This window comes from Oryctolagus cuniculus, chromosome 8 (genome assembly GCF_051225735.1).
Source record: "Oryctolagus cuniculus isolate XC-2025 breed Fujian yellow rabbit chromosome 8, ASM5122573v1, whole genome shotgun sequence".
Classification (NCBI taxonomy): domain Eukaryota; kingdom Metazoa; phylum Chordata; class Mammalia; order Lagomorpha; family Leporidae; genus Oryctolagus; species Oryctolagus cuniculus.
The window spans coordinates 81,249,696-81,267,359 of record NC_142874.1 but is presented as its reverse complement, the minus strand read 5'-3'; the positions used below and the strand labels follow the sequence as shown (position 1 = coordinate 81,267,359).

Below are 17,664 nucleotides of genomic sequence, written 5' to 3'. Positions count from 1 at the left end.
TGGTATATATGAGTTGAGTCCAGTTGTGTTTTATATAAAGGTCACTAAAATCAGTACATTTCTCAAACACAGCTTTTCAAAGGCCAAGCATACCCTCTTCCTACCTTCTTAGCTGCTGTTTTCCTCATCAGTATGCCAATTCCAACCCAACCTTTCCCAGTCCCCCACTCCCGCTTCCAGCCCAGCACTCTTCTCTGAGCCTGTCTTCTATATCCAAGCTCACATTAACTAAGATTGTCACGTGATCACTTTTCAGGGTTGTTTTAAGAGTCTCCTTAATTAGGTTTTGTCTTCTGTCTTGTTCATTCCAGTCAATTGCCTGCATTATGCCTTAAGGGATCTTTCTCAAATAAAAATATGATTATGGCACTTCTCGCCTTCCCAGACTTCCTGCAGCGACCAGTGTCCAGATCCGTGATGTTCTCGTATCAACATGACTTGGAGGCCTTTGGAGAGAATACAGCATTTCCCTTGTTCATCTTGAGACTCACTAGCACAGAAAGTGTGATGACTGATGGCAGCATTTCCCATCCATTATGGGAGTATTCTCTTGTCCTTAAAAGTGTTGAGAGATACTTGCTTTTAGGAAAGGTATTCTTCTGTGGCCTTGCATATCCCTGAGGGTTCTTTTGGGTATAATAAGAATGAAAGTGAGACTGCACTTTATCTGAGTCATTTCTCCAGATAGTGCTTACAGTAAGCAACCCTGAGGGATTAGGGGACACCTTCCCTTAGACAATAGGCTTGTGTGAATTTTCCAAGGTCAGTGTACTCTTTAAATACAACCCACAGGCACAGGCATCCATCCTTGGTTCTTTGTGTCAGTGCTGTTGAATTTGGTGGAAGCAGGACATAGGGAATTGTCTTGAGCAACATGTTGGTACTTGGCCACTGCTTTTGCTGTCAATTATAAAGTCCTTTGTCTCTGACCTAGGAGACTTGTGTCTTTTACCTTCTCATAAAACAGAATTAATTCAGCTTTTTTGGCTTGGAAGTAAGACAAAAACCCCAGGCTTAACACTGCTCTTGATTCTGATGTTTGGTTTAGGGCCAAATTGATTTATTGCAATCTAGAGTTCTTGATGTGCTACTTCTGCACTCCTTATCCATCTTATTTCCATTATAAATTTTTAAACATTTATTTATTTTTTTATTTGAAAGAGTTACAGAGAGAGATAGAGACAGAGAGATTGAGGGATGGAGAGAGAGAGAGAGAGACTGAGAGAGATTTCTTCCATTCGCTGGTTCATTCTTGATGGCTGCAATGGCCAGTACTCAGCCAGGCTGAAGATAGGAGCTTCATCCAGGTCTCACATGTGGGTGTAGGGGCCCAAACACTTGGGCCATCTTCAACTGTTTTTCCCAGGCCATTGGCTGGGAACATGAGAAGTGGAGTAACTCGGACTCAAACCAGTGCTCATATGGGATACTGGCATTGCAGCCAGTGGCTTTACCTTTTACACCATGATGCTGGCTAAAATCTTTTTATGTAATATGCATTTAGTGTTCACTTGACCAAATAATTTTTATAATTTATTTTTAAGATATTATTTATTTGAGAGGTAGGGCAACGGATAGAGAGAGGGAGAGACAGAGAGAAAGCTCTTCCATCTGCTAGTTCATTCCCCAAATGGCCACAACAGCCAGAGCTGGGCTGATCTGAAGCCAGGAGCCAGGAGCTTCTTCCAGGTCTCCCACATGGGTGCAGGGACCCAAGCACTTGGGACATCCTCCACTGCTTTCCCAGGCCATAGCAGAGAGCTTGATCAGAAGAGGAACAGCCAGAACATGAACTGGTGCCCATATAGGATGCAGGTGCTGCAGGTGGAAGTTTAGCCTGCTATGCCACAGCACGGGCCCCTGAACAAATAATTTTAACTTTAAGTATATTAGTTACCTTACAAGAGAAAGAATATAAAAATGCCCATATGGATATATAAGTTTATTCTGTAAAATATATATAGTAAAAGTATATTAAGTTTCTTTAACTACAGTTCCTCATTGTAATGTCAATTATCAACTTTCTAAATTTGCAATGTGCTTTAAAATAGGCAGCAAAACTATTAATTCATTCAGGTAAATTTATAAACAACGCCAATAAATACAACCTGAGAAAAATGAAGCTAGTCGCAATTCAAACTAAGTACACTTCACGCTTTAATATAATGACACTAATTATATATAAAAGATCATGGGGTTTTTTTTTGACAAGAATAATCTGTCTACAGTAAACAATTCTTATCAGATTTATAGAATACCCTGACTTCTTGAGTTAGCTCAAGATGTTTTTTGCCAGCTTCACATGCCAGCCATCTCCTAACATGTCCCTATTAAAGGGAAGACCACTTGTTTTTGTGAGAAGGCAACTTGATGTCACGAAGCCCATGCAAACTTTAAAGCCCACAGGTTTAACTTCCAGCTCCAGTTTTGGGAAGTCATTTCAGTTCAAAAGTAGCATTTTCTTTTTTTTTAACTTTTATTTAATGAATATAAATTTCCAAAGTACAGCTTATGGATTACAATGGTTTCCCCCCCCATAACTTCCCTCTCACCCTTGACCCTCCCTCTCCCACTCCCTCTCCCCTTCCATTCACATCAAGATTCATTTTCAATTCTCTTTATATACAGAAGATCAATTTAGCATACATTAAGTAAAGATTTCAACAGTTTGCACCCACACAGAAACACAAAGTGAAAAATACTGTTTGAGTACTAGTTATAGCATTAAATCACGATGTACAGCATATTAAGGACAGAGACCCTACATGAGGAGTAAGTGCACAGTGACGCCTGTTGTTGACTTAACAAATTGACAATCTTGTTTATGGCCTCAGTAATCTCCCTAGGCTCTTGTCATGAATTGCCAAGGCTATGGAGGCCTTTTGAGTTCACCAACTCCGATCATATTTAGACAAGGTCATAGTCAAAGTGGAAGTTCTCTCCTCCCTTCAGAGAAAGGTACCTCCTTCTTTGATGGCCTGTTCTTTCCACTGGGATCTCACTCGCAGAGATCTTTCATTTAGGTCATTTTTTTTTTTTTTTTTTTTTTTTTTTTTTTTTTTTTGCCAGAGTGTCTTGGCTTTCCATGCCTGAAATACTCTCATGGGCTTTTCAGCCGGATCCGCATGCCTTAAGGGCTGATTCTGAGGCCAGAGTGCTATTTAGGACATCTGCCATTCTATGAGTCTGCTGTGTATCCTGCTTCCCATGTTGGATCATTCTCTCCCTTTTTTATTCTATCAGTTAGTATTAGCAGACACTAGTCTTGTTTATGTGCTCCCTTTGGCTCTTAGTCCTATCATTATGATCAATTGTGAACAGAAATTGATCTCTTTGACTAGTGAGATGGCATTGGTACATGCCACCTTGATGGGATTGAATTGGAATCCCCTGGCATGTTTCTAACTCTCCCATTTGGGGCAAGTCAGCTTGAGCATGTCCCAAATTGTACGTCTCCTCCCTCTCTTATTCCCACTCTTATATTTAACAGGGATCACAAAAGTAGCATTTTCTAACCTCTAAAACAGGATCCTAACAACACAGTCAATGCTTATATCCTTGGGTTGTAATGTAAATGAAATTATAAAATAAGAAGGAATTTCTAAGGTTCTTATGTTCTAACTGCAATTACTATATACAATGCACCAAGAATCAGAAAAATTAAAATTTATCTCCATATAATATATGGAATTGATTGTCTTCAATCACTTGAATTTACCTGATATAAAGTAAATATTGTTGTTTGGTGTTGAGTCGTACTTCAAGAATATGCATGAATTAAAAGTTAGTGACTAATGTTAACTAACTAGCTACTGTTATCAGACTTTTTGTTGATTCATCATTCAGCTGAGACAAGATATTACAAGGTAGGGCTTAGCCAAGTTTACAGATGCAGAAACTGAACCCACCAGCAGTTCAGTGATGTTCCCAGGATCACACAAGGCTGTCTCCCATATCCAATTCATCTGTTACCTGACATCTTCTTGAATAGATATTTGCAGCTGCCCTTCAAAGTAAATAGTGACAATGTTTTTCATCTTTAAATCTGAACATTATTTTTAACCTATGACTGCTAAGATAAAGAGAAGTTTACTCATCTTTAGATTAAATGAATAGGAAACTGAAGGAACTTTTAAATCGACCACTACCAAGCCTCAAATAAAATATAGAACAAAATAATTTCTAAGCATCCAGGAATGTAAAAGAGCCAAATGTTTAGCCTAAATATTGGTATTTCTAAATATATAATAAACAAAGCTATGTCATTTGAAAGAAGAGACTATATCCTCTAATTTGCTTTCAGGTCCAAGCTTCAAGAGAGCATTATGACATGTAATATAGAAACCAGGACTTTCTGTACCCTGTTGTATTTCTCAATGAAAGACAATCTGGGCTGTAACAGCTTTCCAAAAATATCACATGTGTTGGTGTACTAAGATTCCTTAAACTGAAATTGGAATCAGATTTTTTTCCTTTATAAAATTGGTGTCATAACTACCATGAGAACTTTGAAATTTAATCCAAAAACTATCACTTGGCTTCTCATCATTTAACAATGTGGGAAAATTAATAAATTTGGTACAAGACAATGCTCTCTTATAGGCAATTGTAAGTTTTCATTTCTTTTCCTAATGATTAAAATATACCTAACTTTTGTCTTTAAAAATTTGTATGTCAAAATATCAAACATTCAGAAAAGAGAATAGATATTCATATTCACTTCATTTCTGAAACTCATAAATACTTATACTCTTATCTATTTAGTAATTGTGTATGATCTAATACTGTTTCACACAAGGTAAAAATTTAGGTATTAAAAATAGACTATACTATTTTTATAAAAATTTATACCAAAAGCCTCAGAAGATTCAATACTTTCTCCATGTATAAAATTTATTGCTCAAACTGCAGGAATCCAAAAATGAAGGAGTACCACTTAACGTGTTTGGGGCATAATCCTAGAAATGACCAATCATTAATTAACAGTTCTTATACTGTCCTGATTTTTAGTCTTGTCCCTGTAACACTCAGTTGTAAAGGTACACAGTTATCAGTTAAGTTCTATGTTTCCTTTCTCAAAGACAGAAAACAAAGTCAAAGTATCATTTTAAACACAATATTCATGTTCCTAAAATTCTAGGCCTTTGGCAGCAAGAAGGTGCACCCAGCAATGACTTTAGCATATGCTCACATAATATGACTCAGAGTGTAATACACTTTTGGGAGCCACACTAAAAATGTGGGTGCTAGAATCTAAATTCTCATTTTCTCCACTTACTAGCTAAATGACCCTGGGCAATCAACTCCCCCAGGCCTGCGTTGTCTCAACAATAGTGATCATGACAACACTGATGTCATAGGTCATTGTGATGATTAAATGAGGTGTTTGCAGAATACTTGCAGAGCAAGCCTTCAATAAATATTAGTGAAAACGATAATCTATCTTACATAATTTAATCTTTTGATTCCCAATCTAAGCTTTGTAATGGTAGTACTGATTCTCACAGGCAGGATAGAATATAAATAGTACTACAATAGCCTGTGTCATCAAATAGGAAAGATCATGGTTAGTAGCAATTTGGTAACAGTTACTGTTTATCTGGGTTGAATAAACTAAAATCCCTTACTGGAACTAAAAACCTTTTTTATAAATGCCATTAGAGTCCATCTGGTTTGGCCCTGTATTTTAAAATGCCAAAAGCAGTTCTGTTAGCCTGGGTCTTTATAAAGGCAACACACATGAATAAAATAGAATTGAATTTGTGGAATTACTGGAACTTGGAATGAATTATAGATAGTTTTGTAACCAAATAAATTAGGTACAAATATATGCATGAATAATATGGCTATGTGCCTGTATGGTTAGTACTGACCTCTCAATTTAAGGAAGGCGTGGTGCTGCTGTCTGGTTCTGGTTCTGTGCGACCTTTTGTTTTTAGATTCTCTATCATCCTCTGGTTTCTTTCATTGCCTTAATGTTGGCCCTTGCTTTACACTGCATAGTGCTAATTTAGGCTTGAACACCATGTGTCTAATATTTGAAATTAAAAAATTTCAGTTTCATTGTTGGTATCATTCAGTGTAAAATAATTTCATTGAACTTTTCATCAACTATTTGTCAAAAGTTGTAAAGAGTTTCATGCTTATTTATAGATATGCAGATTATGAAAATATTTGAAATGTGACTCCTCATTTTAAAAGTGCCAGGTGTAGCTTCATAAAAAAACTTTTTGTCTTTAAATGTTGGGATCAGTATTTACATATCCTTACAAGTACTGCAACAATTTGTCTTTACTGCAAATTTGAGCATTATACATTGAAAGAACCAACAAATGCCCCACATTCCTAATTTATATGGTACCTCCAGAAGCAGTAAGACATCACTCTGTGGTATTGCATAGTCATCGTCAACGTTGAGAGTTCATCTGTTTCCACTGTCTCCTGACAGAATGCTTGCCATGTTTGTGTTTATTGAAAAGCATGCAAATAATGTCAGTGACTATTTTTCTTTCTGTGACCATTTTCTAAAATATCCTGCTGTGGAAGTTTAATTTGGAGCAAAGCACTTTATGTTCTGGGAATTCTCTCAAATACTGTCTTCCTATGACTGAAAGAGTGGATTTTAATACTTGGCTCACAGAAAGCTACTCAACTTTCCCTAACTCATCTCAAGTATTCTTTACTGCCCATCTGAACATGGGTTTCCTATTCATTCATCTGTGTACTCAAACATGCATTCTGTGCTTGCCATGTGGCAGGCACTAGCTTAGGTACTGTGGTGGAACAGGACAGGGAGAGTAAAAAACCTTGTTCTCATGGTTAACAGTTGAAAACCTAAGAGGAGAGACAATAACCAAGGAAACATACCTGAGAAAAGGTGGAGGCATATAGCAGTGTAAAAGCAGAGGGAGTAGAAGGGGAACACAGTGTTGTTTTAGGGAGGATGGCTGAATGAAGACTTGAAGGAGGTGAGCATCAAGTCCATGTGTGCTGTGTGGAAGGTACCTGTTTTAGAAGACTTGATAGTGAGAGGGGCTAGTGCTCTCATGTAGTAGGCTAAGCCTCTCCCTGTAGCACTGGCATCCCATGTGTGTACCAGTTCATGTCCTGGTGGCTCCTTTTCCAATTCAACTCCCTACTAATGGCCTGGGAAAGCAGTTTGGAAGATGGCCCAAGTACTTGGGCTCCTGTGCTGGTTTGGGAGACTTCGAAGAAGTTCCTGGCTCCTGGCTTCGGACCAGTCCAGCTCTGGCCACTGTGGCAATTAGGGGAGTGCACCACCAGATAGATGACTTTTCTCTCTGTATCTCCCTCTGTCTGTCTATAACTCTGCCTCTCAAATAAATAATAAATTCTTAAAAAGTTAAAAAAAAAAAGGTGAGAGCCCCCCTCTTGCAAAACATAACTGAAATGCTCAGGGTCTAACAGGGAGGCCAGCCTGCCTGGAGTAGAATGAGGGACAGGAAGAGTAGGAGGGGGTCGGCGGAGAGCAGAAGGCAGTATCAGGTTGTATAAGACCTTGTGGGCTATTTTAAGCACTTTGGTTCTAATTCTGAATGAGAAGAGAAGTGATTACAAAGCTTTTAGCAGAGAAGTGTCATAAGGTGACTTGTGTTTTAATAGTGACACTGACTGCAAGTGAGCGAAGGCAGAAGGAGGGAATGCTTTTATTTAGGTGAGAGATGATGTGTTTTACACAAGGACAGCTGTCAGGAGATGGTGAGAAATGATTGTTTTCTGCATATATTTTTAAAGATTGGAGGCTGATGTTGTGGCATAGTAGGTTAAGCCTCCACCTATGGTGCCAGCATCACATATGGGTGCCAGTTCCAGTCCTGGATGCTCCACTTTTGATCTAGATTCCTGGTAATGAGCCTAGGAAAGCAGTGGGAGATGGCCCAAGTGCTTGCGTCTTTGCACCCACATGGGAGATCCAGAAGAAGCGCCTGGCTCCTGGCTCTGGATTGGCCCAGCTCTGGCCATTGTGCCCATCTGGGGAGAGAACCAGTGGATGGAAGACCTCTCTCTCTCTCTCCTTCTCCCTCTCTCTGCCTGTAACTCTGCCTCTCAAATAAATAAATAAATCTTAAAAAAATAAATAGAGCTGAATTTGTTGATAGATTAAGTGTGGAAGGAAAGCAAAATAGAGGAGCTAGGGATGAAGGTTGGGATCACAATAGAAAAAAATGAGGGTTGAAATTTCTTGATAAGAAATGGAGAGGACTATGATGAATAGGGTTGAAGGAATAAAAAGGAGGTCAGTCTTGTTTAATACGATTTGTCTTTGTGGTGTCCAAGATATTGAGTACAGAGTTGGGTAGATTGACCTAAGGTCCATGGAAGAGATTTTAGCTAGAGATATAAATTTTAGTGCACTCAGCATATAGTCAGTGTTCAAAATCATGAAACTGGACAAGATGACTAAATACTGAATGTCTATGCAAAATAGAGGAGGTTTCAGGGCTGAACCTTAGCATACTCCAACTTGTAGAGGTCCAGAAAATGAGGAGGAGCCAGTAAGGAGAATAGTTAAGAATATTCAGAGGTGTTGGGGGAAAACCGGAAGAATGTGGTGGTTGGAAGCCAAGTGAGAACAAGTATTTTCAGGTGCATCAAATGAACAACTCTGGAAAGTGCTGTTGTTCAAACAAATTCAGGAACTGAACAATGGCCTCAGTAATGTGGTAGCTGGTGACTTAATAAAAAGCAATTTTAGTGGAGTGGAGGGGAGGGGTCAAAGCCAGACTGGAGTTCAGTAAATGGACAAGGGGCAGACAAAATACTCCTTTGAGGATTCTTTTTGTAAAGAGGAGATATCTTCAAGAGAAAGTAGGATCAAGAGAGGCATTCTTTTTCATTGACACACAGAAATTTATATACTTACAGTTTACAGTAGGATAATTCAATATATGTATAACAGAATAATTAGCATTTACTTCTCCTTAAATATTTATAATTTTTTTTGTGTTGGGAAGTTTCCAGCTCCTCTCTTCTAGTTCTTCATAAACAACATAGCAAATTATTATAAACTGTAGTCACCCTGTTGTGCTATAAAACAATGTACTAGGCCGGCGCCGTGGCTCACTTGGCTAATCCTCCGCCTTCAGCACTGGCACCCCAGGTTCTAGTCCTGGTTGGGGCACCAGATTCTGTCCCGGTTGCTCCTCTTCCAGTCCAGCTCTCTGCTGTGTCCCGGGAAGGCAGTGGAGGATGGCCCAAGTGCTTGGGCCCTGCACCCGCGTGGGAGACCAGAGGAAGTACCTGGCTCCTGGCTTTGGATCGGTGCAGCACGCTGGCCACAGCGTGCCAGCCATAGTGGCCATTTGAGGGGGTTAACCAACAGAAAAGGAAGACCTTTCTCTCTCTCTCTCTCTCTCACTGTCTAACTCTGCCTGTCCAAAAACAAAACAAAACAAAAAAATAGTACTGACTCCTCCTGTCTAACTATATCTGGTCCCTGTTATCCAACCTGCATTTCTCCCCTTACCCTACCATTCCTAGCCTGTATTCTACTAGCCACTTTTATGAAATCACCTTCCCCTAGCCTCCACATATGAATGAGAGCATGTTGTATCTATCTTTCTGTGCCTGGCTTGTTTCACTTAATGTAATGCCCCAGAGAAGCTCCAGGCTTCACTTTAACATAATGACCCACAGAAATGATAGCATTTTTGTTTCGCTGATGGAAAAAATCAGCAGAGAAGGAAGAAATCAATGTTGATAGGCAGAGAGAGAGAAAGGAGAATGGAGAATTACTTTATGGGATCCTTGAGTATGTGAGAATGAGGGATGGTGCCTGGTCCACAAGTGGAGAAGCTACCCTTTGCTAGAAGTATGATATTTCAGGAAAAGAAAGGGTGCGTGAATAAAGGAGCAAGAAATAGTGCTGGTAACTGGAATGAAATATATGAAATAATCCAGGTCATTAGGAGTGAGAAGGGAAAGGAGAGATGGAAATTGAGAAGAGAAAAGGCATGAGAACATAATCTAGGGGAGTGGGAGAGAGAGAGAGAGAGAAATAACTGTAAAGGGTAGGATTACTAGGAAGCATTAAGGACCCACTTGAAGATCACAATAAAAAATTTAAAGTAAGTCCAGGCAGGAGGTCTGTGTGTTCTGCAGCCACAATCAAGTATGAAATCACATGAAGGTTTATACACAAACATAACCAGAAATATGGCTTAAGTAAACACATATGGCAAATCTAGAGAAACACAAATGAAGTTAAGGTGCACACAGCTACATAAAATTATTATAAAGGCTAAGGATAGAATTTATGCTGAGTGAAGAAAAAAAAGTGGGCATTATAAAAAGATGTATATATCAATAGACTGTAAATATCAAGTACTGAAGGACTGCTAGAGTTGGATGAGTAAATTGGTTGGGTGAAATGTGGTGGCCAGAAAATAGAATGCCTGCAGTTGAGATCGTGTTCTAAGTACTGGAAATGACAAAGTCTACAGTGTAACTAAGGACATAAATAGATGAGATGATAAAAGGACAAACTGTTGCCAAAGAGAAATTCAGGATACTAAAATCTGGAGTTTTGGAAAATTTACTTGCATTCATGTTGGAGAACAGAGCAGTGAACTAGAAACTAAAGTCTTTAAGGGATAAGAAATGGTATCTAGAGGATATAGACATGACATTTTGGAAGTTTATGAAGAGGGTAGAAAATTAGTTTCAGAGCGCAGTGATGGACAAGGAGCATAAATGCAGCTCCACTAAGTTTGGTAGTTAATAGGAATATGCGGAGGCAGTGATAATACTCATCACTTGATCAGACTTCACTTAAGCAGCATCTTCAGGTTATGATTAGAGGAAGAAAGTGAAGAAGAATGTTCTCAGAAGATACTTGCAAGGCGAGATATTGCTAATGACAGAACTCATGTGGTCTAAAGGGTATGTGCGTGAGTTTCAGGAAATGGGAAGTGATAAGAGATAAAGTCAGGAAAAAGGCTACAGAGACATTTAGAGGCATAGAAGGGTAATGTTTGGAGGGCTGAGGTTTAACCTGATGACTTGGCATAAACAGACAAAGCATATAACAGGTTTAGTGCAGATGGTTCCAAGTAGATAGTGATGGTGAGGTTGTAAGGATTGTCTAGAGAAAGGGGCAGGGAAAAGTCTAGCCAGGATCTTGTTGATTCTGGAGTCTCACCTTGAATTCTGCTGTCGGAGGTCAACAGAGGAAAGACCTTAATCGAATGATGTACCCAGTAAAACTTTTCATGTATGCATTAAAAGCAAATGCAGATCTGAGAGATGAGTGAAGGTGCCTTTCCTTCTCAATCATTTCTCTCCTTGATTGAGTTTTTTTTTTTTTTTTTTTTTTTTGGCAGGGTGGGGAGATACCATTAAAAATCATCCAGCCCTTTTTGCAGTTGTTGAGATTTTGCTCACATACATTTCAACATTTTGTTTCTTTTGCTGATCACTTATTCTAAAAAACATCAACAATCTCCTTAATTTATACGTTTCCCAGTTCTTTGCCATCCCTCCCTCCTAGATTTTTCACCTTCTCTTCCTCTTCCTCCTGGTTTTCATCCTCCTCCTGTTATTCTTCCTCCTCTTCTACCTCTTCTTCTACTCCTCCTTTTCTCTCTCTTTTTTTGTTTCTCTCTCTCTCTCTCTCTCTCTCTCACTCTGTCTGTCTGTGTGTGTATGTGTGTGTATTGATGATAATAAAGAAGTAATCCAAACTCTATGATCTCTAGTATTTTCAAGACCATTTTCCTCCTTCATTAAGTAACAGAAAAAATGAAAATTTTGTTTTTGAAGGAGAGTTTTTGAAGGAGGGTTTTATTTCTTAGAAATACAGGAAACCGATATGTAGAAGTTTGATGTCCTTATTAAGAAGTGCTGGTTAAGCCCTCTGCTGTGGCCAGGGAGTGCAGTGGAGGATGGCCCAGGTGCTTGGGCCCTGCACCCCATGGGAGACCAGGAAAAGCACCTGGCTCCTGGCTCCTGCCATCGGATCAGCGTGGTGCGCCGGCCGCAGCGCGCCGGCCGTGGCGGCCATTGGAGGGTGAACCAACGGCAAAGGAAGATCTTTCTCTCTGTCTCTCTCTCTCACTGTCCACTCTGCCTGTCAAAAAAAAAAAAAAAAAAAAAAAAAAAGAAGTGCTGGTTAGTTTGACGGGGATGTAATCGGGAGCTTAGTGGCAATGTGTGTACGTATGAAGCATACACCTCGATGCAGCTGATTGTTTTTAGTCCTATATCAGTTTCTTTGCAGCTTTTCCCCTCAGAAATGAAAGAGCTTCAGGGTAGGATGGAAGAGTTCACAATGCAGATAGGCAAAGACTTACAAGGACACACCCTGGAGCATAAGGGCACACACACATGCACACAAAAGCTGTCATCGTTAAAAGGAAAAGGTTCTTCATGCAGAGTGAGGTAGACAGTGGGAACATTCTGAAATAAATCCCTACACCTTGGTGGGGGTGCAGTCTTTCCTGGGGTGGGTGATGGGTGTTCCTGACCTTGACGAAGAAGTGTATTAGAGATCTAATGGAGCACTGTTTACTGTGAGGAATACAGAAGATAGCAGTACTGCTCACGGGAGGCAGAAGAAGGAAATAGGGAGAGAAAGACACAGTGTATCAAGGAGTTGAGAATGTAGTTTACTATCCAAAAAACCACCAAAAGTTCTCAAGAGATTTGTTATTCAAGTTCCTTTGGAATTGTGAGTTTGAACACAAAGCTAGTGGTGATCATATGGTCATTTTTAGCCACTCTATCTTTAGTGTCTGTAAAGAATGAATTAGAATCTTATTAACCACCTGCATCCACAGCCAACAATGTAGTAATATGCAGAAAGGAAAGTCCCACAGACTAGAAACTTAGAATATTAGCAACAGAGTAAAATGAAGGGGTTTAAAAGGAAAGGTTCATGGGCTGTACCGTTATAAATATAGTTGAACTAAAACTCAGTGAGGAGAAAGCCCAGCCCCTATTAAAATGAACCAATTAACAAAGAATTATTTGTAAATCAGAATTTATAAAGTAGAATGTAATCTCCACAGTTATGTAGTGAAAAGAGTGCTGTTGGAAGGAATAAGACCCAGGATTGTCACATAATAGGTATCCAGTTAATATTCAAAAAATTGTTGAATGAACATTGGACATTGGGACAGCAACATGAACCCTTCTGAGTCTCAAATTATCATTTCACTAAGTGGGAAATAATTCCTATGAAATCAAATAAATGCTCATCACTATGCTGCATACTACATACTACATACTTGCTACATAACTACATTTAGGTTACCATGTATTTCTTTTTTTTTTTTCTTTCTTTTTCTTTTTTTTTTTTGGACAGGCAGAGTTAGATAGTGAGAGAGGCAGAGAGAAAGGTTTTCTTTTTCCATTGCTTCATCCCCCAAGTGGCCACTATGGCTGGTGCGCTGCAGCTCGTGTGCTGCACTGATCTGAAGCCAGGAGCCAGGTGCTTTTCCTGGACTCCCATGCGGCTGCGGGGCCCAAGGACCTGGGCCATCCTCCGCTGCACGCCCGGGCCACAGCAGAGAGCTGGCCTGGAAGAGGAGCAACCGGGACAGAATCCAGTGCCCCGACCGGGACTAGAACCCAGGGTGCCGGCACTGCCGGCGGAGGATTAGCCTAGTGAGCCGCGGCGCCAGCTGGTTACCATATGTTTCTTCACATTCTATATAATCTTCACTTATATATGTCTTTATCTTCCCATTTCAGTATATATAATATTCACAACATAATTCTCTACCTCAAAGAAGTATGGAGCTACACATGATATATATAATACATACAATCACTTAGGAGATCAAATCGTGGTTTTAATGTTTGTAGTTAGAAATTAATTAACAAAAGTGGAATATTTACAAATTATTGTTTTACTATACTAGATTAGCTGGGTGGACATTTTGTTATTAATTTCTACATTGTGGGAAATTAATAACAAGTTAACAAGTTTACTCCTGATATTTTGCAAAAAAATTCTTAACCAAAATTGTCATGATTTCTTTTAGATAAATTTTGAAGCTCAGTGCGATAAAGTAAATCTTGTAGTGCTTAGAAAGGTTCCAAACAGGCCTCTGGAAGCATCCACTTTGCTTTCCAGATGGAGTGACACAAATTTTATCAAATTTTGTTTACAAATCATGTCCAAAGGCACTATTTCTACTGCTGAGAGAGGGAGACTTTTTTTGTGTGTGTGCCCCTAAAAGTACATTTATGTGCCTTTGCTGTAGAAATGCTGCATTAAATTCTGGATGTTAACTTTAAGTGATCCATTGAAATCAACACAGTCATAATGGTGAACAAGAGGTTAATAGGTGACACTTCATTAAATGTTATTATCTGGTATGCACTTCTATTAATAAAAATGCAAAATAAAAATTTTTTTCTAGAACTCTGAGATCATTAGGATATATCCAGGGATTCCAGATAAGCAAGGCCATGTTAGAATAAGTTCTTGTTCAGAGTCTAATTTCCTCTCACATGTGCTAATGGTAATCAGCTTCAGCTTCAGGGAGAGAAATTCTCCTGGTTTTGTTTCCAAAGTACCTGACTTGTCCACGGGCTTACTACATCTACTGACAAAATGTAGAGTAATGGGATGACTTAAGCAAACCTGTTTAACCATCATTCTATACCCATAATTCTTTAGTTCATCATTGCACAAACATCACTAAATTAACCCTTTGCTTTGGCCCAGTGCTGTATCAGCTGTAGCGGTTACCAATGTGAATAGGATTTGATTACTGTCCATGAGAAGCCTAGTAGGGAAGATTAACAGGAAATACACAAATATAATACATTTGTGAAAATAACAAAATTTTCTGATTTCTCAGAAAATGAAATGACTAGGCCAACTTGTGTATCTCAGACAAACCGAAAAATTTATACAAAGTACAATTCACAGGCATCATTTTATGACAGAAAACAGAGTAATAATGTCTCATTTTGAAGACTCCTGGAGCAAACTTTGTTATTTAATGTCTCCCTCCTCTTTTTTCACAAATCCTTTTAGACTCCAGCATATTAAATTTGGCTGATTAGTTTCTGCCACTCCCTCCCTCTTCCACTTGGATCTCATCCTTTGTCTCTGGAAGCATGACCACTTCAGGCTGCCCTCGTAGATAACTCTCTCACTTTGTTGAAAGGTTACTGTTTGATCCACACCCTCTTTCCTGATTGCCACTCTTGATAAAATCTGTGTTACAGGGAGCAAATGCTGGTTGTTAATGCCCTCTTTTAAGACAAGTTTATTGGAATATTAGATGAATCAGTGGTAAGTATACAGAGATAAGACCTTGTCCTTTGGAAAATATATGGAAATTTCTGAAACTTCTCTCATCAGTGTTGTTGCTCTTAGACCATGGAATTTTATTACTAGAAGAAATTTTAGGAATAAACCTCCCTAGCTTCCTTCCTGTATGCCACCAAAACATTCCAATATTCATTCTTATGTTCCTGTCTAATTTTTGACACATTTGGACATTATATGTCAAGAAGCCTAAAAAGTTAGTTTTCAGGTATTGAGGTATACTCTGTTTTACAGCATAGCAAATAGAGATAATGAGAAGTTTATCATGAAGTCAGTGAAACAGGATTATAAAGCAGTGAAATAGGGTTTATAAGACAGTGCCCACATATTGCTGTTTTTGTTGGTATGGTTGGTTAGAATGCAGCTTTTGAGTTAGAATCACCAGGTAGTTCATTACTCACAATGTTCAATTCAAGGTCAAATGAATTAATGCAACTAAACGCTTAAAATGGGGTCTGAAACCTTAAAGCACACTCTCTCCGCCTTATCCACAGGGCTCCTTCTTGGCAGTCTGGGGTCTAGCTTCATCCTCCTTGGTGCCATTCCTGTGCATGAAACATACCTGTTTCTTTTTTTAAAAAATTTTTTTGAAGATTTATTTTTGAAAGACTGAGTTACAGCAAGGCAGAGGCAGAGAGAGCCAGAGAGGTCTTCCATCCGCTGATTCACTCCCCAGATGGCTGCAACAGCCGGGGCTGAGCTGATCCAAAGCCAGGAGCCAGGAGCTTCTTCCAGATATCCCACACGGGTGCAGGGGCCCAAGGGCTCGGGCCATCTTCCACTGTTTTCCCAGGCCATAGCAGAGAGCTGGATAGAAAGTGGAGCAGCTGGGACAAAAGCTGGTGCCCACATGGATGCCGGCACTGCAGGCGGCAGCCCCACCAGGTACACCACAGCATTGGCGGCATCATACCTGTTTCTTACAGAGTCATTTCACTGTCTCCAAATGCTTCCTTGAGGTCTTGTCCTGCCTGCAAGCACTGCAGCTGTGAGGCCACCCAGCCTGCAGTTCCCTGTGCCCCTGCCATGATGCCGGGCATCATCAGGCTGCTCACTGTGGTCAACTACTGCAGAAGTTCTCTATAATTTCTCATAAAAATAGCTTAACCAAAGAAATGTGCCGGCTGGCATCACGGCTCAATAGGCTAATCCTCTGTCCGCGGCGCCGGCACACCGGGTTCTAGTCCCGGTTGGGGTGCCGGATTCTGTCCCAGTTGCTCCTCTTCCATTCCAGCTCTCTGCTGTGGCCTGGGAGTGCAGTGGAGGATGGCCCAAGTGCTTGGGCCCTGCACCCCATGGGAGACCAAGATAAGTACCTGGCTCCTGGCTTAGGATTGGTGCAGCGCTGGCCATAGCGGTCATTTGGGGGGGTCAACCAATGGAAGGAAGACCTTTCTCTCTGTCTCTCTCCCTCACTGTCCACTCTGCCTGTCAAAAAAAAAAATGTGCCTATGTAGAAATGGCATTTAAATTTGGTGAGTAAACGTTCAGGAGTAAAAGAGCTACTGTTTGAATTAGGGATAAGGGTGACTGCTAATAAACCAGGTTTATTTTATCCATTTGCTTCCTAGGTTTCATTGGAATCAAGTTTCTGAATGAATCAGTACTTTTGCTAGCCCAAATAAACAATATATATTAGACTCAAAAGTGTTCCATTTAGCTGATGGCATTTAATCACAACTTCAGGGACAGAAAATAGAAGTGTTCTTTTCCTTTCAAACAAATAAAAATAAAAATTGAATCCAGAATGTAACAGGGTCTACAAAACAGTTCATGGAATATTCACATTATTTATTTTTATTTATTTATTTATTTTTTGACAGGCAGAGTGGACAGTGAGAGAGAGAGACAGAGAGAAAGGTCTTCCTTTTTTTTGCCATTGGTTCACCCTCCAATGGCCGCTGCGGCTGGCGCGCTGCGGCCGGCGCATCACGCTGATCCGATGGCAGGAGCCAGGTGCTTCTCCTGGTCTCCCATGGGGTGCAGGGCCCAAGTACTTGGGCCATCCTCCACTGCACTCCCTGGCCACAGCAGAGAGCTGGCCTGGAAGAGGGGCAACCAGGACAGAATCCGGCGCCCCGACCAGGACTAGAACCTGGTGTGCCGGCGCCGTTAGGCGGAGGATTAGCCTAGTGAGCCGCAGCGCCGGCCCACATTATTTTTTAATTCTGTTTTTCCTCGAATGTTCTTTTTTTAAAAATTAAAAAAAATGTTAAGGCATTTTTTAAAAAGATTCACTTGTTTAATTGAAAGTCAGTTACACAGAGAGAGAAGGAGAGGCAGAGAGAGAGAGAGAGGTCTTCCATCCGCTGGTTCACTCCCCAGATGGCCACAAAGGCTGGAGCTCTGCTGGTCCG

The 17,664-nt window shown here is 40.1% G+C and overlaps 1 protein-coding gene across 50 annotated transcripts in view; it reads left to right on the top strand.

The window, feature by feature from the left end:
- The window catches only part of ANK2 (ankyrin 2), a 676,765-nt gene that overhangs the window by 471,092 nt on the left and 188,009 nt on the right, over positions 1–17,664 (top strand). The gene's annotated exons all lie outside the window — the stretch shown is intronic.